The 22,639-nt window shown below is 46.2% G+C and overlaps 3 non-coding genes across 3 annotated transcripts; 2 read left to right on the top strand and 1 right to left on the bottom strand.

The window, feature by feature from the left end:
- Positions 1-17,553: 17,553 nt before the first annotated feature.
- Positions 17,554-17,642, top strand: trnay-gua. The gene is given in 2 exon segments: positions 17,554-17,590; positions 17,607-17,642. It is a non-coding gene; the product is annotated as a tRNA-Tyr (tRNA).
- A 2,689-nt stretch (positions 17,643-20,331) lies between these two features.
- Positions 20,332-20,404, bottom strand: trnar-acg. Its single transcript has one exon. It is a non-coding gene; the product is annotated as a tRNA-Arg (tRNA).
- A 645-nt stretch (positions 20,405-21,049) lies between these two features.
- Positions 21,050-21,138, top strand: trnay-gua. Its single transcript is given in 2 exon segments — positions 21,050-21,086; positions 21,103-21,138. It is a non-coding gene; the product is annotated as a tRNA-Tyr (tRNA).
- Positions 21,139-22,639: the final 1,501 nt, after the last annotated feature.

Below are 22,639 nucleotides of genomic sequence, written 5' to 3'. Positions count from 1 at the left end.
TGCACCTACAGATTCACAACTGGTGAAAGGTGGTGTGCAGCAGGCAAGGTAGTTTTCCTGGTGCATTTGGAAGGAGTGGGAGTTGCTTTTCTTGCATGGGGACCTTTGTTGGGCCATGGGACAGGAGGCTGAGCTTGGGTGGCGGCTTTCCGGGCAGGTTATGGCTTGGCTGTCTGAAGGTGGGAGGACGGGTCATTGCGTCCCTAAGAAAGGCTGTGGGGGACAGAGGGGAGGAGCTGGATGACAGAGGGAAGGTCAATCTCTACTGAAGGGAGCTCAGCCATGATAGAAGGAAGATTAAGGGTGATTGGGGGCAGGACAATGGTGAGGCTGGGAAAATCATGTGTAATCAAGGTCAGGTCAAGGGTGATAGAGGCAGGGCCAAGAATGATTGTGTGCAGGCTAAGAGTGAAGGGGTGCAAGATCTAGATGTGGGGGGTAGCTTGATAGTGATGCTGGGTAGTTCTAAGTTGACAGACAGATAATCAAGGGTGATGGTGTGTGTCCCAAGGGTCATAGAAGGCAATGCTAGGGTAATGCATGTGGTGTTGAGGCTGGTAGAAGGAAGGTAAAAGGTGACTGAGGGAGGTTATGGGTGAAGGCTTGCACCTTCAGGGACCCAATGTGGGCAGATGAGGAGGGAGGCAGTAGTTCAGGTTCAAAATCTTTTCTCAGACGGGCAGAATGATGCTGCTGACTTTTGGCGAGTACATGCTTGAGTAGGTGTCATTTAAATATGGTGCCTGGGCCTTTGACCATTGTGAGGCAGGGTCAGTGACTTCCTGCCCATCCCCCGCAGCACCCTTCCACCCACACAACTGACTGGGCCCCTCAACAGTGCAACCTAATTATCTGGCCATTGTGTGATTGCACATGGCATGGAGAAGAGAAGGTTGAGAGGGCATTTGATAAGGGTTGTTTAAAATCGTGAATGATCTGGAGAGAGTACATAGGGAAATAGTGACATGAGGGAAAATATTTTTACGCAGTGAGTGGTTAGGATCTGGAATGCACTGCTGGTGGAAGCAGATTCAATTGTATCTTTCAAAAGAGAATTCGATAAGTAGGTGAAGAGAAAATAATTGCAGGGCCTTGGGCCAAAGGCAGGGGTATGGGACTAGGTGAATTGCTCTTATAGAAAGCAGGCATAGACACAATGGGCCAAATGAACTCCTTCTGTGCTGTAACCATTCTATAATTCCAAGGCTGATCATGTACCTCAACTCTATTTTTCAACCCTTTCTCCATATTCCTTGATTCCCTTTGTGTCCAAAAATCTATGATTCTCAGTCTTGAATATACTCAAAATGGCTCAGGAACCATAGTCCTCCAGAGCAGAGAATCCACACCACTTGACATTTCTTTTCATTTCAATTCCACATGACCAATGTCTTATGAGAAGACAATGACCCTTAAGGTCGGATTTTCATAGAGCTGGGCTAAAATTTAAAAATGGTGGGTGGGACCCGGATGCATAAGTCCTGTCCCCATTTCCAACAAACCCCATTTTTGCCAGCGGGGTAAGGGCATGAATCACATAAGTGGGAAATCCAAACTCAGCAGGGCCATTTGAAATCAGTGCTGAGTTCAAACAAACCCCATTTTCACTGTTCTAAGAGTTTTAATCTGCTGTGTGGAAGTCATGAATTCATGGAGGAGACGTAAATGCTTGTGAAGGGCTGATAAGGTCTGTTTAAATGTCATGCTCTGAAGTTTTTTTATAATCCCCAGCCTTTAAACATGAAAAAAACAGGTGGAAGCTATCAGTTAGGGTGTGAAAAAAATACCCACTGCTGGACTGCAGTTTCAATAGAGTACTTTCTTGACATTTCCCAAGGGTTGTTATTACAGCTGAGGTCATTATGAATGCTTAGCCACAGCTGATGGTAAACACTAAGTTGTTCAAATCCTAGAGGGAAACTTGAAACAACTGTCACCACCAATTTTTACAATTTGTATGTTTTGAGATGCAGGCTTTGAATTGAGTCATAAAAAGACCACCGAGTCTCAAGAGGTTTTTTATAAAACCAAATTAAACATTTATTAATTAAAAGATTGTAAGCACAATACATATGTCTGCAAATTAAAATGATAACTTCTAAAAAATCCCCTAGTTAATCTAACTCTTAGTTACACTTCCACCAAGGCAACAGTAAAACACATAGGTTTAAACAGACCCCTGGAAAAACACACTCTGGACAGTCGCATTCAAAATGAGTTTCTTTCTGCTCTGGGCCCTTGCAGACAGCAGCTTGAAGCTTACAGGCTGGAGGCTTTAGATCTTAGAGTCCTTCTACCTTTTACCAACAGCCTTCCCTTCCTTTATACATATTTTCTTTTTTGAATGCAAATTCTCATTGTATCACTAGATTTTTTGAACTTCATCTCTTCTAACAATAAAACCATTTCATAACACCAATTATATTTGTAAGTTTTTGAAAAAAGTAAAGACATTGTTTGGCTCCTTCTGGCTAAATGTGATATTTCACCCATTCTTTTGAATGTTATTTATATTTTATTTAAAAATGTAAATTGTCCCCTTTACACTTCAGCTTATAATTTATCTAATTAACATTTCAAACCTACTTCTATACAGCAAAACCTCCAGACCAGCTGGCTTAATCCAATTAAGACACAGACGCTCACACACACATAGACACATACACCACTAGAACCCTATTTTAAAATAATTTCCAGTAACATTTTAGACATTATTATATCTTCTTGACAAAAGTTTTAAAAGCTAAGAAAGCACTTATCTCAGCCAGGTTGGTGGTTGGGAGGGTGGTGGAGGGGAGTGTTGGGGCCTGGTGTTTGAGCTCACATCTTTATTGACATTTTAAAGAGCCTATTAAAGGATTAGCTGTCTTTGGTATGAAAACTGAATAGAACATTGTCTTTTTATAACTGATGGAACGATTGAGGGTTTAAAGTATTTGAATAGGTTTCACGAATAGGACTATTTTCATTATCAAGTGAGTGTATGACTGACAGCTCTATTAGAGTGCTAGGAGTTTTTTTTCATCTGCACATGGCTTTGTAGATCTGCCCATAGTGGATACTGAGAGAGTGGGTATGTATGTGGCATGAAAGTGTCATGGAAGGCATGAAGCTGGTATGGAAGGGGTATGGAGGGGGCATGGGGATATGAGGAGGCATGGGTGGGTGAGTGTGGGCATGAGTTGGCATGGAAATGGCATGGGGAATGGGTAGTGGGAGCGAATAGATGTAAGGGATGATGGCTAGAGGGCCTAACCACTTCTAAATCAACTGGGATGAAATTGCAAAGAACATATATGAGCCTTCTAACCAGTCCACACTTGCCAACCTCCGTGCCTGCCCAACAACCTGCTTCCAGCAGGCCAGAATATTACTCACCCACACCTCCCAGGAGTGATACTTGGGTGTAACAGGGCCCTTTAAACTGATGTGGGTCTGCTGAGTTGGGCAATGTCTTGACTTAAGCTACCTGCCTCAGTAGCAAAAATCTGGCCCTTCATTCCCTGAGAGGATGAAAAATCTAGCGGTCTCTGTCATGAATATAATGTAGCTGAGATAGCAGTTCAGCCATGATCTTAAGGCATGGCCCTTCTTCAGAACTCAAGAGAAGTAGAAATGTGATGAAATTTAAACTGTTTAAGCTGCGGTGGAGCAGGTGAAGTGGGATAGAAGGCAAGCGATAGGTGGGGGCTAAGGAGAGATTGACAAAGATGTCATGGACAAAAAGCCAAAAGGCTGAATTTTCCCAGAATTGCACTAAGTGCAGTAGCTGGCGGGTAAAATGGATTCCTATCCGCCAATGAAAATAATGGGTTTTCACGCTGTATATTCCCAGGCCTGCCTCATCATATATTCACTCCCGCGAAACACGCCCTTTCCGTGGTGGGCGGGCTCTCATTCGCCTGCTCACCATCACCCCGCTGTTGCATCACACCAACCGTCATCTTTAAAAGGCAGCCACCAGTTCACCACCGCTGCCTGGGAGGCATAGCCAGCAAAGGCAAAAAGACTGTAGCCCCCTGCTTCAATGATGGGTCCCTCGAGCGACTGCTGGATGCTGCGGAGGCCCACTGGGATGCACTCTACCCCGCTTTGGCCGAACGATGGGTGGTAATGTCACCAACCCAGCTTGGGAGGCAGTGGAAGCAATGCAGAGGAACGCCCTGCAGAGGAGGATAGCCACCCAGTGCCACAAAAGGATGAATGATCTCCTCCGTTCTGCCTGGGTAAGTCACTCTTTTCATCACTCCCAACTCACACACTCACAAACCCATCACACACCCACAGGGCCCTCACTCACTGCCAGTGCAAGGGACATCACCATTTTTCTTTCACACGCACCATCATTGTCCTCATCCCATCCATGGGACCACTCACCACCCACACAGGCCAAGCATACTTATCATTTGGCGCTGCAGGTGTCCTGATACACTCTCTCCATCTCTGTTTATGCAGGACAAACTGGCTCACGAAAGGAGGGAAAGGTCGAAGACAGTTGAAGGGATACCAGAATTCAAAGTTCTGACAGAATTTGAAAACAGAGCAACCTTAAAGGAGCTTTCACATTGAGGATACCCTCCATCATGTTGTGTGGCACTACCACCGTGCTAAATGGGATAGATTTCGAACAGATCTAGCAACTCAAGGCTGGGCATCCATGAGCCGCTGTGGGCCATCAGTGGCAGCAGAATTGTACTCAAGTACAATCTGTAACTTCATGGCCTGGCATATCCCCCACTCTACCATTAGGATCAAGCCAGGGGATCAACACTGGTTCAATGAAGAGTGCAGGAGGGCATGCCAGGAGCAGCACCAGGCATACCTAAAAATTAGGTGTCAACCTGGTGAAGCTATAAAGCAGGACTACTTGCATGCCAAACAGCATAAGCAGCGAGTGATAGACAGGGCTAAGTGGTCCCACAACCAATGGATCAAATCTAAGCTCTCCAGTCCTGCCATATTCAGTCGTGAATGGTGGTGGATCATTAAGCAACTCACTGGAGGAGGTGGCTCCACAAATATCCCCATCCTCAATGATGGAGGAGCCCAACACATCAGTGCAAAAGATAAGGCTGAAGTGCTCACAACAATCGTCAGTGAGAAGTGCCGAGTGGATGATTCATCTCGGCCTCCTCCGGAGGTTTCCAGCATCACAGATGCCAGTCTTCAACCAATGTGATATCAAGAAACGGCTGAAGGCACTGGATACTGCAAAGGCTATGGGCCCTGACAACATTCCAGCAATAGAACTGAAGACTTGTGCTCCAGAACTTGCCGCACCCCTAGCCAAGCTGTTACAGTACAGCTACAACACTGGCATTTACCTTGCATTGTGGAAAATTGCCCAGGTATGTCTAGTACATAAAAAGCTGGACAAATCCAACCCAGCCAGTTACCACTCCATCAATCTACTCTCGATCATCAGTAAAGTAATGAGTAATGGAAGGGGGGATCATCATTCGTACTATCAAGCGGCACATGCTTAGCAATAGCCTGCTCACTGATGCTCAGTTTGGGTTCTACCAGGGCCACTCAGCTCCTGAGCTTGTTGTCGCTTTGGGTTAAACATGGACAAAAGTGCTGAACTCCTGAGGTGAGGTGAAAGTGACTGCTCTTGACATTAAGGCAGCATTTGACTGAGTGTGGCATCAAGGAGCCCTAGCAAAACTGGAGTCAATGGGAATCAGGGGGAAACCTCTCCGCTGGTTGGAGTTATACCTAGCGCAAAGGAAGATGGTTGTGGTTGTTGGAGGTCAGTCAGCTCAGCTCCAGGACATCACTGCCGGAGTTCCTCAGGGTAGCGTCCTAGGCCCAACCATCTTCAGCTGCTTCATCAATGACCTTCCTTCCATCATAAAGTCAGAAGTGGGGATGTTTGCTGATGATTGCACAATGTTCAGCACCATTCACGACTCCTCAGATACTGAAGCAGTCCATGTCCAAATGCAGCAAGACCTGGACAATATCCAGGCTTGGGCTGACAAGTGGCAAGTAACATTCGTGTCACACAAGTGTCAGGCAATGACAATCTCCAACAAGAGAGAATCCAACCATCGCCCCTTGATGTTCAATGGCATTGCTATCACTGAATCCCCCACTATCAACATCCTGGGAGTTACCATTGACCAGAAACTGAACTTGACTAGTAATATAAATACTGTGGCTACAAGAGCAGGTCAGAGGCTAGGAATTGTGTGATGTGTAACTCACCTCCTGACTCCCCAAAGCCTGTCTACCATCTACAAGGCAAAACTCAGGAATGTGATGGAATACTCCCCACTTGCCTGGGTGAGTGCAGCTCCTACAGCACTGAAGAAGCTGGACACTGTCCAGGATAATGCAGTCTGCTTGATTGGCACCACATCCACAAACATTCACTCCCTCCACCGCCAACGCACAGTAATAGCAGTGTGTACCATCGACAAGATGCACTGCAGGAATTCACCAAGTCTCCTTCGACAGCACCTTCCAAACCCATGACCACTACTTCCTGGAAGGACAAGGACAGCAGATAGATGGGAACACCACCACCTGGAAGTTCCCTTCCAAGTCACTCACCATCCTGACTTGGAAATAAATCGCCTTTCCTTCACAGTCGCTGGGTCAAAATTCTGGAACTCCCTTCCTAACAGCACTGTGAGTATACCTACAGCACATGGACTGCAGCAGTTCAAAAAAGCAGATCACCACCACCTTCTCAAGGGCAATTAGGGATGGGCAATAAATGCTGGCCCAGCCAGTGAAGCCCACACCCATGAATGAATAAAAAAAAAGAAAAAACTAGGGCCTTCACTGCATCTCCATGACAGGAGCGTTCTCACAGAGGGTACTGATACTGCGATAAGACAGACTGTAGTCAAACGCTCACAACTGTGATGTGAGGATCAATGGGGACACCTCACTGCATGTTGTCATCATCCTCCACAAATCTGGCAGCTATGAGGGCCTCCCGAATGCGCCTGCCTCGTCTAGCCAGTGCGAGAGTCTCACCCCATCATCATCACCACCGAGGACCCCCTCACCCTCATCCCCGTCAGTGTCTTCCTCATTGGAGGAGACGTGCAGCTCCTCCATCTGCTCCTCAGCCAGCTCCTCACCCCATTGCAGTGCCAGGTTGTAAAAGGCGCAGCAGACGACGATGATGCATGACACTCTCTGCAGACTGTATTGCAGGGCTCCATCAGATCAGTCCAGGCACCCGAACCGCATCTCCAGCAGCCTGATGGTTTGCCCCACAAAGTTGTGAGCTGCATGAGCCTCATTATACTGTCGCTCTGCTGCAGTCTGAGGCCACCACATGGGTGTCACCAGCCACGGCCTCTGCGAGTAGCCCTTGTCCCCAAGGAACGAACCCTGCAGCCTCTGTGGACCCTGGAAGTCTGCAGGGATCTGCGAGCAACTCAGGATGTATGCGTCGTGCACACTCCCTGGAAACCATGTGCATACCTGCAGGATGCATTTCTGGTGGTCACATACCAGCTGCACGTTCAGTGAGTGAAAGCCCTTGCAGTTGATGAAGTCTACTGAGTGTAGCGATGGAGACCTGAGCGCCACATGAGTGCAGTCAATCGCACCCTGCACCTGTGGGAATCCCGAGATCAGGGCGAATCCAATGGCCCTTGCATCCTGGCTGTCCTGGTCCTGGGCAAAACGCACAAAGTTGTGTGCCATGGAAAAGATGGCATCCGTGATCTCATGGATGCATTTGTGGGCGGCAGGTTGTGAAATCCCACAGAGGTCACCTGTGGAGCCCTGAAAGGAGTCACTGGAATAGAAATCGAGTGCCACAGACACTTTCACAGCCACTGGCAGTGGATGCCCTCCATGTCCTCTTGGCGCCAAGACCTTCAGTAAGTGGCAGGTGTGAGCCACCAGGTCCCTAGACATAAGCAGTTGTCAGCGACACTGGTTCTCAGTCATCTGCAGGAATGACAGGCGGCATCTATAGACTCTGGGCATCACTAGGCTCCAACCAGCCACGGTTCACTGTTGCTCCTGGACAGCGTGTGCGGGAGCCCCTGCTGCCCCTTCTTCATGAGGTTGCTGCTCCTGCCTTTGGACGGCCAGGAACCTCAGCCGCTCTCTCTTCCATCTTCTATGGTCTCTGTAGGCCATCAGGCATACAGCCAGGTCACCAGGATCCATGATCCTGATGTGGTCCTCCTGCAGCATGAAAGAGAGAGTGACACAGTTATCATGGCTGTACTTAGCACCTTTCCTGACCCTGTGTGACTGCCTCTTAATGCTTTCTGGAGAGTTCTGGTCATCCCTTGGATGATCATAGATGAGTGCACTGCATGGCTGTCCTGTCAACCTGCGACATGAGGGGAACTGGTCCAAACCAGGATGCTGAGATTGCAAGGGGCTGTGAGCACCTCCAGCAGTGACTGCTACATGGCCAGTGTTGGCAGGGAGACTGTACAACGTGTTCAGTCCAACTGCTCTATGGTCCAATAAAGTGGTGGCAGACTCGAAGTCTATGCCATGATAGTGAGGGAGGGTTGTCAGGTGGCAGTGGGGGTGGGTAAAGTATGGAGCGCTTGGTAGCCTTTGGTGCCTCTGCGATTCTTGCATGGGCGGGCAGGTTAGGAGCCTGACCCCAATTATATCACTGTGGCTGCGCCTGATCTGTCTTATTTGCTGAGGCATGGTCAGTTTATACAGGTGTTACTAATATATGGCCACTTCCCTCCTTTAGCTTGCCCCCCAACCTGTGCGCGGGATGCAGTGCCAGGGCAGCACTTGACGCTGCCCCCTCAACAGTCATCTCCGAAACTGCCCAGCACTTGCCCCCAGACACCACCCACCCCTCAGCAGTCGCCTCCGAGGCTGGCCAGCACTTGCCCCCAGACAACCCCACCTCTCAGCAGTCACCGGCAGGGCCAAGCATCAGTTTCCCTGCCCTCCCCCACCCCTTTGCCCATGAGGCCTGTAAACAACACGTGAGCTGTGGAGAATGCTGCTGCTCACTCACCTCAGTTCCCCCAAAGTGAAGGTCGCCAACTGCACATTGCCTGCGTGCTGTTGTGAAACATGTTGGTGTGCTTTCCTTCTGACTTGGCGGGGTTCCAAGACCCTGGCAGGATGGCCTTTTAATTATATGCTAATGTATTACAAACAGCACCCCGGAACACAGCCCGCCATTGGCAGGCTGAGCGGAAGATCGCAACCTGCCTTCAAGCCGTCATGAAGCAGGTCATGCCATATTTTCCGTCCATGCCACCTATCATGCCCACCACTCATGCTTAGAAAATTCTGCCCAAATTGACTATCAATGGTAGTGGTAGGGGCTAAAGGAGGTATTAATAGTGGCATAAAGGTAAGAAAGCAGAATGTGATAACAGCAGAACAAGGGTAATCACTGTGTGAAAGAACAACATGGAACAAGTGACAGATGGCCCCTTTGGGGCAGGGTGGGGGTGGGGCCTATGATTGGGGCAAAAGATGGAAAAACTGATAAAAAGGGGGTAAAAAGGGATACAATAATGAATAAATGAATAAAAATGAAAACAAGTGGATAAAAAATGAAAATAAATTTTCAAAAAAGGGGGATTAAAAAAGGGGTGAGGATAGAGGAGAGAGTTCACGGTCTGAAGTTGTTGAACTCAATGTTAAGTCCGAAAGGCTGTAAAGTGCTCAATCGGAAGATGAGTTGTTGTTCCTCCAGTTTGAGTTGGGCTTCACTGGAACATTGCAGCAAGCCAAGGACCGACATGTAGGCACGAGAGCAGGGTGGGGTGTTAAAATGGCAAGTGACAGGAAGGTCTTGGTCATGCTTATTGTCAGACAGAAGATGCTCTGTAAAGTGGTCACCCAGTCTGCGTTTGGTTTGCCCCATGTACAGGAGACCACATTGGGAGCAGCAAATGCAGTAGTCCATATTGAAGGAGGTGCAAGTGAAGCACTGCTTCACCTGAAAGGAGAGTTTGGGCCCTTGGACAGTGAGGAAGGAGGAAGTAAAGGGGCAGGTGTTGCACCTTCTGCAATTGCATGGGAAGGTGCCGCGGGAAGGGGATGAGGTGTTGGAAGTGGTGGAGGAGTGGACCAGGGTGCCCCGGAGGGAACGGTCCCTATGGAATGCTGATGAGCGGGTGAGGCGAAGATGTGTTTGGTGGTGGCATCATGCTGGAGTTGGTGGAAATGGCAGAGGATGATCCTTTGAATGCAGAAGCTGGTGGTGTGAAAATTGAGGACAAGGGGGACCCTATCATGATTCTGGGAGGGAGGGGAAGGTGTGAGGGCAGAGGTGCAGGAGATGGGTCAGACAAGGTTGAGGGTCCTATCAACCACAATGGGTGGGAAACCTCAGTTAAGGAAGAAGGAAGACGTGTCAGAAGTGCTGTTTTAGAAAGTGGCATCATCATAACAAATGTGACAGAGGTGAAGGAACTCATAGAATGGGATGGAGCCCTTACAGGAAGCAGGGCGTGAGGAGCTATGGTCGAGGTAGCTGTGGGAGCCAGTGGACAGTCTATCACCAGAAATGGAGACAGAGAGTCAAGGAAGGGAAGGGAAATGTCAGAGATGGACCATGTGAAGGTGATAGAGGGGTGGAGATTGGAAGCAAAATTGAGAAATTTTCCCAGTTCCAGACGTGGAAGCAGCACCAAAACAATCATCGATGTACTGAAAAAAGAGTTGTGGGAGGAGGGCCTGAGTAAGACTGGAACAAGGAATGTTCCACATACCCCATAAAGAGACAGGCGTAACTGGCACCCTTGTGGGTACCCATAGCCACACCTTTTATTTGGAGGAATTGAGACAAGTTGAAGGAGAAATTGTTCAGTGAGAGAACAAGTTCAACCAGACGGACAGTAGTGGCGGATGGGGATTGTACAGGCCTCTGTTCAAGGAAGAAGCAGAGAGCCCTCAGACCATCCTGGTGTGGGATGGAGTTGTGAGCATATATGAGAACTGGACAAGCATTTGCAGTTAGAACTATTGCTAAAGACCAACATGGATTAGTTGGGCCTAACGACATGTTGCAATGTTGTAATTTTAATGTAATTAATCAGCACCTAGGCCAATGTACTCGAATTGCAATTATATTGTTATGAAAGGCGGCAATAGCTTTCTATGTATTGCAGAAATAATCAAATATTGGATCTTTAAACTTATTATAAGTGCAAGTTACTGCAGGATATTATCAAAAAGCAGTGTGTGTTAGGCTGGAGTCAAATGGAATTTTGGCATTTATTGCTAAAGAAATAGAGTATAAAAATAGCGAAGTGTTGTTGCAACTGTACAAGGCATCGATGAGACCGCACCTGGAGTACTGTGCACAGTTTTGGTCCCCTTACTTGAGGAAGGATGTAGTTGCATTAGAGGAGTTTCACTAGATTGATTCCGGAGATACAGGGCTTGTCTTAAGAGGAGAGATTGAGCAGTTTAGGCCTATACTCGCTAGAGTTTAGAAGGATGAGAGGAGACCTAATTGAGGTATGTAAGATGCTAAAGGGGATAGACAAAGTAGACGTGGAGTGGATGTTTCCCCTTGTGGGGTATTGTGGAATGAGAGGCCATAGCTTTAGGCTAAGGGGTGGTAGATTTAAATCAGAGATGAGGAGTAATTACTTTTCTCAAAGGGTCATGAATCTGTGGAATTCACAACCTCAGAGTGCAGTGGATGCCGGGGCGATGAATAAATTTAAGGAGGAGATAGACAGGTTTTCAATTAGTAACAGGTTGAAAGGTTATGGGGAGAGGGCGGGAAATTGGAGTTGAGGCCAAAATGAGATCAGCTATGATCGTATTGAATGGGGGGGCAGGCTCGAGGGGCTGAATTGCCTACTCCTGCTCCTAGTTCTTAAGTAAACCTGAAACAAAAACAGAAAATGCTGGAAATACTCAGCAGGGCAGGTCAGGCAACATCTGTGGCAAGAGAAACAGATAATGGGAAAGGTCGATGACCTTTAATCAGAATAATATTTTGATCTGTAGTCAGATGATTTGTCCATTACCCTGATCCAATAATACTGTGATTAAGCTCTTGCACTTAACAGCAGATTAATTGATAACATCATTTCCCCTGATTTACTTATTGATTTGATGTTAAACTGCAGCTTCCTCCAACTGGTGTCTGGCAACTTTCAAAGCCGCTGCCCATAGCTCATTGCACTTGCCAGGTGGCCCTTTCACCACTTGCTTTTTGAAAATACAACAGGATCGAAGGCAGACGCTGCTCCTCAGGGAGGAAGGATTAACATATTCTTTCATTAAGAGCATCTTCCTAACCACCCGAGTTGCCCCTCTGTGTTGGAGAAGATATTATTGTAGGGTGATTGAATATTTCAGATTTGGAATCAGGCTGACATTTCAGCAAATCTTTGTTGTTTGTTCTGCACCATAAACTTTTAAAGGGAAAATATTCACCGTCCTGGTTACCGTATCTATTAGCAAATGTGAATCAAGAAGGACGTTTGAATTCTTTTTTGCCAAGTTCTTCAAGTAATTAAGCTCCAAGAAGACAGTGGCCGGGATTTTCCGGCCCTGTCGTGGGTGGGACCCACCGCAGGCGAGACAACACCTCAGCCAGAAGTCCATTGACTTGCAGCGGGACTGGAAGACGGGCGGTTCTCTCCTCTTGTTGCCAACTCTCATGCGCTCAGCAAAAGGAAGAACCTGTGGCTTACTACTCCCGAGAAAATTTCAAGATCCAAATTGGCCATACCTGCTGAAAGGCAGCTCCAGTGATAAGGTCAGCATTATAAACTATCCAGGACTATTCCCAATGCAGCAGGGAAGACCAGGAGAGGTTTATTAAAACAATGAATATTTTTGATAGTGTGAACAGGGAAATAAATATGATTTCCTCTGCTTGAAGAGTCTGAAAAAAAGGCATTCAATTTAAGATTATCTCTAAGAAAGTGAACAGTAAGATTAGGAGAATTTTTCCTGCAGTTTTGGAGATTGAAATCCTTTGTCACAGAGAATAGTTGAGACAGAGACCTTAGCATCTTTTGAGGGAGGATTCAATAAGTATTTAAAGCAAAGAAAGACACTGGGCTATGGGAAGGAGGCAGTGCAATGGAATTAGTTTTGGATTACTTCAGCAGAGTGCCAGCATAAACATAGTAGCCTGAATGGCCGACTTCTGTGCTGCAAACATCTGTGGACTGAAGATTCAGCTTTGATTAGGCCCGCATTGGGAGCCTGAATCAATATGTCCCCGGTGAATTGAAAGCTGTGGCATATGGTTTCAGGTTTTGGAAAAAGCAATAGAATAGGTTCTTGTTCCATAAAATGTCATAAAAACAGTGCTTCAGGATAAAATTATTATAGTTTTATCCAAAGCTTATTTCTGCTGGTGTAGAATAAGGTGGCAGCAAAAGCAGGGATGGGCTTCCATGGTCAATTAGTTATCACACAGCACAATGTTGGAGATGGTGGGGAGGATTTTATGGAGCCCACATGAGAAATGTCATGCAAGGGGTGACTTAATTGGACAGGATGCAAAATTTTGATTTCCCAACAGTGGGTTGGGATGTAAAGGTAAAGTTTGAGCACTTTACATTTCATTGCATCCATCCTCTGCTCCCAAATGCCACCATCAGGAGGGCTGCCTTGTCCTCCTTATGCATTGTCAATTCAGCCTCACCTTCTGCGACTGATTGCATTCCCTCTTCCCCAGCAATCTCTATTGACTCCTCCTCGGCTGCTCTGAAGAGCCTGAGATCCGGAACTAGGCCTCCTATGTGTGTCCTCTCATAGGCATTATGTGTTTGCTGGACCTGCATGTCAAAGTGCAGAGTTAGTGACATGTCAAGTGACACCTGGCCCCCTTGTCTGTATGTCATAGTGATTCACATAAAAGCCAAACTTCCACATACTTTGGCCTCAATTGCCATGTGGCACAAGGGCTGATCACACATTCACTCTCCTGGTATACCTGCCCACTCATGGTTATACATTACTGATGACCACATGAATGAATCTTGTTGAAAGATGTGAAATTGGCACTTACCCTGGAAGATAGGAATATGTCATTAATTCATTTTCTGCACAGGACCCAGGTTTGGCCCATAACCCCACGGTTGATAGCTCTGTCCAAATTGCCTTGTTCCGATGGAAGGGTCTTCTGATTCCATCTTCAGGAAAGAGCACCTCCCCCCTTCCCTGATGGCCTAGAGAGAAATGTGCAAGGAGGTATCACTGAACTGTGGGGCTGGTCTGACTCGGTGATCACACATCTCCTGATGAATTTGACAACTTTCAACACTGCAGTGTTCTGGCAGTGATGTACATCCTCCCCGTTTGAACAGGAGGCTCTTTAATAGGCCACATGTAGATGCAGTATTGTCAGCTGATGGTGGGCTTCACCAAGGAAAAGCTTCCCCTGTCACAAGATCACACACATTTTCCACGCATGTTGATAACACTAAGAATTTTCATTATAATTGTGGGGGAAACTGCAAAAAGAGAGAAAGCAGAAGTGGCGCACAGTTCTGGTTACCACATTGGGAATGGCATGCTGTTGACAAAATCCCAACCAGTGTCTTGGCCTATTGTGCAGTACATGGCTTTGAATGGGTGGATTAGACAATTGGTCCTGGATTTGCACTAAGTGCAATAGCACGGTGGGTGGGAGGGAGGGTTGGGGGATTGTAGAAAGGATGTTTTACCTGCCAGCCGAAACGGTGGCTTCTCATGCCGTATCATCCCAATTCCGCCTCATTAATCATGCATTCCCAGGAAACATGCTGTTTCAATGGCGGGCGGACTTTAAGTCGCTAGCCACACCGTCACCTCCCCGCTTCATCACGCCGGGTGTCACATTTAAGTGCAGCTGAGCACACACCTCTCAGTGCTTCCAGCCCAAGACTTCTCCAAAAGACAAGAAGACTGCATCCCGCAGGTTTAGTGACACATCCCTCGAGTGCCTTTAAGGACACTGTGGAAGCCCTCTAATGATGTCCTCTAACCCTGCTCTGGCCACAGTGGGGGCAGCAACATAACCACTACAGCTTGGTAGGTGATGACAGTGGTGATCATGCCAATGCTGCACAGAAGAGGTTGGCCATCCAATGCAATTAGAGGATGAATGATCTCATCCGTACAGCCAGGTTACAGCAACCATCCCATCACTCTAAACTCACACACTCAAGCCCATCACACATTCACTGGCATCTCACTCACTGCCAGCTCAAGGACCATCACCACTCATTCTCTCACACACATCCTCACATCTCCATCAGGTCTCATCACCTCTGGAGACTGCCTCACCACCTTGAGACCACTTGCACAGGTCAACATGTGCCCCCACACACAGCCCCGGAGACTCCCCACCATGTTCCTCAGTACAGCCCTCACCCTGCAGCCTCTTCCCTTACCTGAGGCAACCTCTCCCCCTTCCCCAAGCAAGCCCTAGCCTTGCAGTCATTATCACAGGTCTGGTAGGTAAAGACCTGCCCGTTAGTCGCCCCTAAAAGTGATGTGGTGCTCTTTGTGAAGCTTGGTGCTGGTGACCGCAAGTGCTGCCTGAAGTAAGATAGGCAAACAAACCTCGAAGTCTCGAGCGAAGTGCAGCTCACCAGGCGCAAGTTGCTTATGTACAGTTGTGAAGCATGGCAGCAGCTTGGATGATCCAGTGTGGGAGGTTGATCATGGTGAGCTAAGCTTATAATGATATGCAGATGTATTACAATGAAGGTTCCGACATCAGACAGTGGGAAATGGGGCCGCCATTGACAGGCAGAGCAGAAGATTGCAAACTAGTTTCACGATGTCATGAAACTGATTTTTAACCTTCCCACCGTATTGTCCGCTCACGCCCCTGAACACGCCCAAATCCAAAGGGCATGGAACATTCCGCCCTTAGTGATCATCTTTTCAATTAGTCTCACATATTATTCTTCCTGGTTGCAAAGCTGTTTTTTCAGCCAGCATCAGAGTGTGACATTCTCAGAGTTATTGTCAATGTTGTCTTCCAATGCTCACTGCAGATGGGTTTCTGCCTGTATTTCCTCACTATTTAGGTTTCTTCTTGATGGTAAAATTGTACAGCCCCATATATGTTTATCATCCTAGAAGCCTGGCCTGTGTTCACAGATAGAAATCAGCGTGGGCCCAGACTCCAATCACCGCCTTCTCGTCACCCCCTGGCCACTCTGTTTCTTTAATACCAATTCTATCTGAGTTACCAAATCATAGAAAGATAGACCACAGTAGATGACCATTCAACCCATTATGCCTGTGGGTTCAATGAAAGAGCTATCAATCTCACTTCCTTGTTCTTCTCCAAAGTCCTGTAACTTTTTTCCTCTTTGTGGATATATCTAATGGGTGGTGCAGTGGTTAGCACTGCTGCCTCACAGCTCCAGGGACCTGGGTTTGATTCTGACCTTGGATGTCTGTGTGGGGTTAGTAAGTTCTTTCTATATCATTGAGGATTCCTGGGTACTCTCACTGTCCAAAGACTTGCTGCATGGAGGATTTCCCCTGTGTATGTGTGATGGACTGGTTCATCTTGCCTGTCAGGATTGGCTCTGATTTCCCATGATCCTGAATGCTGCCTCTGGTTATTGTGCCAATTATCTTAAATCTGTGTCCTCTGATTACTGACCTTTCTACCATTGAAAACAGTTCCTCCTGTTCATAATTTGAACACCTCTATCAAATCTCCTCATAGCCTTCTCTGCCATAAGGGGAATAAGCCTTGCTTCTGTAGTTTATCCGTGTAGCTGAAGTCCTTCATCCCTAGCACCACTCTACTAGATCTCTTCTGCATCCTCTCTTAGGACTTGTTGTAGTGCCAAAAATTAATCGCAATATCCCAGTGGGGCCTAACCAGTGTTTTTTTTCTAAAGGATAGCATAACTTGCTTTTGTACTCCGTGCCTCTATTTATAAGGCCAAGGATTCTATATGGTTTTTAACAGCGTTCTCAACCTTAACCTTCAAAGACTTGTGTACCAATCTGTTTATATCCTCTTGATGTCTGTTACTATCATTCTCACTGTTTACTACATTTCCAAAGTTTTATGTCTTTTGCTGCTATTTGAAGTGACTCCAGGCATTGCCTAATGTAGTTAGGAATTATCATGAAAGTAAGGAATGATAGACAGATTCACTTGTTTGACTTGGATGCAAGGGAACTGAGGGGGACAGGAAGAATGAGGGAGATGAAAGGCAAGGACAAAGGTCAAAGGGAAAAGCCAAAATTAAACAGCAGTAGAAAAGCCTTTGGACTGGGGAGGAGGAAGCTTGAGAGGATTAATTAGGGGTGAAAGAGTGCCAGGTTAAACTGCCGAACATTGCCACCTTGAACTTGGGAAGATGAAGGCCAGCTTGAATGGCAAGATGGAAGCATAACATTGATTTGAATTTGGAGAGAGAAGGAAAAAGGTGCCAGTTTGAACTGGAAAGGTTAAGGATAAGGTGGACTTTCTTTTTCATTTTTTTTCTGGAGACCACTGATTTTCCAGGTGCAGCAAAAAGCTGAAGACTACCACCATTTTATCTTGGGATTTCCCAAGCATCCACCAATATTGTCACTCAACTGCCCTCCACAAGGATGTGGTTTGTTATCATATTGGTCAGGGTACTGCTTTCAGTTCCTTCGATAGCTCAGTTGGTAGAGCGGAGGACTGTAGAAGTTAAGCTGAAGTAATCCTTAGGTCGCTGGTTCAATTCCGGCTCGAAGGACAAAGTTTTTTTTTTAGTCAATTTTTGACTGATATTTTCTACCATGTAAATGATATGGAAGGAGCATTCCTGGCCTCAAATCTCACATTCTCAGTCCTACAACAATTGGGCATGTTAGCTGAGGGGCACCTGAAGGAAGCTGGTGTTTGGGCTTGTGCTGGAACCACAATAGATTGGAGAGTTGGATGTGGTCTGGGGGTAACCTGAAGATTGCAGCGGAAGCTGGAGCTGTAGTTTTTAAGAGATTTCCTGATCGCCAGGATAATCATTTGGGCCTTCTGGCTGCTGCTTGATATTGTATATTAATTGTGCTGACTTGTTTCAGTTTGTGGACATATTAAATGGCGATTCAATTGTGCTCCTATATAAAGGAGCAGAATGAAACTGTGGTTGTTGGGTCTTGGAGGTGCATGTTTACAGAGAGTAATAAGTCTGTGGGGAAACTGTATTTTTGTAAACAAATGCTTATAGAGGTAAAGATTGGACTCCACTTCTATCCGTCACTACTGGCTTTCCGGATTATAACACCGCTCTGTGTTTAAATATTGAAGTGACAAAAAGGTTATGCAATAGATATTTTGCACATCTTTAGGTACCTTATTTCGCCATTTATTTTTTATTATGTTGCAAAAGCCACTGACCATGTTACATTGGGACTTGGAATATTGGGGTTGGGAAAGTGCCAGGATTAACTGAACCCGGGAATGGTACGGCAGAAAATATATCCCAGAAACTTTAAGCAACACTATTTTCTCACTTCCAGCATGCAAACAACAATTACAGGCTTAATTGTCCAGGAATGTTCTGGTTGGGTAAGTGCTCTCTAGGCAGCAAGATAGGTTTTAGAACTACAACATGAAACAGAAAATACATTTGACTTATGCAGTAAGCTATTGCCTTTAGACGATGTAAAATCAACACTATCATGTCTTTTGTCACTGATGTGTATATATCATATGTGTAAACTGATGTTTTATGGTGCATTAGTTTTGCAGCAGCACTTTTTCTGACTTACAAAATTTTCCATGCATCACCTGGTAAATGCTAGTGAATGCAGCCTTTTAAAATGTGCTTTCTGCCCATTAATAATGTGCTTTGGAACATTTTGCTACTTTCAAGGTGCTGTACAAATGCAAGTTTGCGTTTTTTTTTATAATGTGCATTTTTTTTATTCATTCATGGGATGTGGAGGTCACTGGCTTGGCCAGTATTTATTGCCCACCCTTAATTGCTTTTGAGAAGGTGTTGGTGAGCTGCCTTCTTCAACTGATGCAATCCTGTGATGTGTAGATACACTCACAGCGCTGTTAGGGAGGGAATTCCAGGATTTTCACCCAGTGACAGTGAAGGAACGGTGATATATTTCCAAGTCAGGATGGTGAGTGGCTTGGAGGGGAACTTCCAGGTGGTGATGGTCCCATGTGTCTGCTGCCCTTGTCCTAGATGGTCGGGGTCATGTGTTTGGAAGGTGCTGCATAAGGAACATTAGTGAGTTTCTGCAGTGCCTTTTGTATATGGTACACACTGCTGCCACTGTGCATCAGTGGAGGGCGTCAACTTTTGTGGATGGGTTCCATTCAAGTGGGCTGCTTTTTCTGGATGGTGTCAAGCTTCTTGAGTGTGGTTGGAGCTGCATTCGTTCAGGTAATTGGAGAGTATTCCATCACACTTTTGACTTGTGCCTTGTAGATGGTGGACAGGCTTTGGGCAGTCATTAGATGAGTTACTCGCTGCAGGATTCCTAGACTCTGACCTGCTCTTGCAGCCACAGCTGTCATATGACTAGTCCAGTTCAGTTTCTGGTCAACGGTAACCCCCAGGATGTTGATAGTGGGGACTCAATGATGATAATGCCATTGAATGTCAAGGGGCGATGGTTAGATTCTCTCTTGTTGGTGATGGCCATTGCCTGGCACTTGTGTGGTGTGAATGTTACTTGCCACTTGTCAGTCCAAGCGGGTATTGTTCAGATCTTGCTGAATTTGGACATGGACTGCTTCAGTATCTGAGGAGTCACAAATGGTGCTGAACATTGTGCAATCATCAGCGAACATACCCTTATGCTGGAAGGAAGGTTACCGATCAAGCAGTTGAAGATGGTTGGGCCTAGGATGCTACCCTGAGGAACTCCTGCAGTGATGTCTTGGAACCGAGATGATTGACCTCCAACAACCATAACCATCTTCCTTTGTGCTAGGCATGACTCCAACCAGTGGAGAGTTTTCCCCCTGATTCCCATTGACTCCAGTTTTGCTGGGCATCCTTGATGCCACACTCCATCAAATGCTGCCTTGAGCTGAGTGAGCCTGGTGGAACCCAAACTAAGCATCAGTGAGCAAGTTATTGCCAAGCAAGTGCTACTTGATAGCACTGTTGATGATCCCTTCCATCACTTTACTGAAGATCAAGAGTAGATTGATGAGGCGGTAATTGACTGGGTTGGATTTGTCCTGCTTTTTGTGTGGAGGACATACCTGGGCAATTTTCCACATTTCCGGGTAGATGCCAGTATTGTAGCTGGACTATGTTGTTATAGTTAACTATGATATTACCCTGAAATATACAATGAATTTCCATACAGCGAAAAACTGATTCAATATTGGATAGTTAATTTCCAAACACCAGCTAAATAAAATTTGCATCTCCTTTGCAATTTACTGCAAGGAATTAACGGAACAGAGAAAAAAAACGAGTCAGGCAGGAGTCGAACCTACAATCTTCTGATCCGTAGTCAGACGCGTTATCCATTGCGCCACTGACCCCACAAAGACCCTCCTAACAATTTCGCTATAGTAGTAGGAACATTGATATAACTTCACCTAGCATTGAGTTATTAAATCTTCCCACAGGCCGGACTCGGTCATTCACAGTCCCTGCCCGCAGCTCACTGCCTTTTCACTGACTTCTTGGAAATCCACCCGATTGAAGCAAGCGCTGCTTAACTCGGGAGAAGCAAGGCAGCGGCAAATGCAGTCAACCCCCTGGACTCCAACCTGTCGGCAGATTAGCCCGGAGAAACAGTGCCCTGGCAGGCTGAGACCGGAGTAACAGGGTGTGTGTGCACAGACTAATCCCGGAGTACTGTAGCCCCCAATCGGCGCAGCTTGTTTTAGCGATGATTTGTTTGTTTGGGCGCAGAGCGATCTCAGAGGAACAGCCTGAGGCAGAAAGTCTGATCCCGCAGATCCGTTTGAGTGGGTGCAGATTGAAACTGGGATTAACAGCCTGTCTTTGAGTCACATTAGTTTTGTGCTGAAGCTGCTCAGATTGGACTCGGCTGCTCGCCGTGTCTCCGGGAGCTGGGCGCTCCCAATCCGGCGCGAAGCCTTAAATCAAAACCTGTTGAGTGAACGGCCCCCTGTAAGAATATGGTTTGTTACTGAGTCGGGCGGGCTTTATTTCCAGTGCCTTCGATAGCTCAGCTGGTAGAGCGGAGGACTGTAGAGGCCAAGCTCAGGAAATCCTTAGGTCGCTGGTTCGATTCCGGCTCGAAGGACATCTGTTTTTTTTATAATATTAAAACTTAATTTCAGTTTTTAGCTTATATTTTCTACCAATGATCGCGCCTGTTTTAAATATTTTGCGGCTGATATTTTACCAGTAAAACAGTTTATATGACTGCATTAGCAGCCATGTTCACATGAGTTGTACACACGGGGACTGTGGGCAAATGGGTTTAACATGGGGATTATGCACACATGGGCTGCACACCAGGATTATATACAAATGGGTTTAATGCAGGAGCTATGTACACATTGACTGTACACACTATGTTCAGATGGGCTGGGTACACAGGTTCTATAATTCATTTTATGGAAACTCTCTATTGAGGCTGAGCCTAGGGAACCGTTTAGAAATGTTAGTGCTCAGCTGAAATTAGAACAATGTGCTCGGTAAGAAATGCCCAAACACTGAGCCTCCTGTCTTTTGTGCGTTCCCTCAGTTTGGTTCAGGTTGTTTTTGGCATGTACTGTCCGGATCAGCTCTGACTGAGACTCCAAACTCAAGTTGTCACCTTCACTTAGAACTTGAGTCCAAACCAGAGGCCAAGGAAATAAGGACAAAGTTGGATCGTGGCATATGCAGCACAGGGGGAGGGCCATTCAGCCTATCACTGCCGCACCAGCTCTTTGAAAGAGCTGTCCAATTTAATCCCATATCCAGCTTTTTCCTCATTACTTTGCAAATTAGTCCTATTCAACATGCCCAACCATCTTTTAAAAGTTCCTCTGGAATCAGATTCCACCAGTTTTTCCTAATTTCCCCTCTAGTTCTTCTAAATATACAACCTGTGATTACAGACCCACTTGTTAGAAGAAATAGATTCTCCCTGATTGCTCTAACAAAACTCCTTAGAATTTTAAATATCTCTATCAGGTCTCTTCTTAACTCTGAAGAAGTGTCATATGAACTTGAAACATTACTGCTGTTTCTCTGTCCACAGATGCTGCCAGACCTGCTGAGTTTTTCCAGCAATTTTTGTTTTTGTTTCAGATTTCCAGCATACGCAGTATTTTGTTTTTGCCCGCTTTTCCAATCTTTCCACACAATTGAAGTCCCTCAGACCTATCATCAACCTGATAAATCCCTCTCCATGCTCTCCAAGGTCTTGACATTCTTTCTGAACTGACAGTTAACTGCCAAGTATTGTTCGAAATTTAAACCGGGCAGCTTGACCCTGATTGGCAAAGGCATTGCCCTGAGGAATGAGTCAGCGAATGGCTGTCACTTATTTTGTTTAACTGAAACAGACGCAATGTATGTATGTGTTCTTTCTGTCTGCAAAGAATAGGGCCATGTATATTAATATATGTAGCTTCCAATACACGCAAATGTTCCACATTGTGAGCCCAACTGACAATCTTAAATTGTTTGTCAACGTAATTCTTAGCAGATTGAGGATTATTTAGCAAATGTAGTCCAATCGCAGAATCACATCTAATGTTGGACACTGTGTGTCAGTCATCATCAGTGGCATTCCCATGACAAAACCACTT

The sequence above is a fragment of the Carcharodon carcharias genome, chromosome 6 (genome assembly GCF_017639515.1).
Source record: "Carcharodon carcharias isolate sCarCar2 chromosome 6, sCarCar2.pri, whole genome shotgun sequence".
Lineage (NCBI taxonomy): Eukaryota > Metazoa > Chordata > Chondrichthyes > Lamniformes > Lamnidae > Carcharodon > Carcharodon carcharias.
The sequence above is the reverse complement of the archived record's forward strand: the minus strand, read 5'-3'. Positions and strand labels throughout refer to the sequence as shown.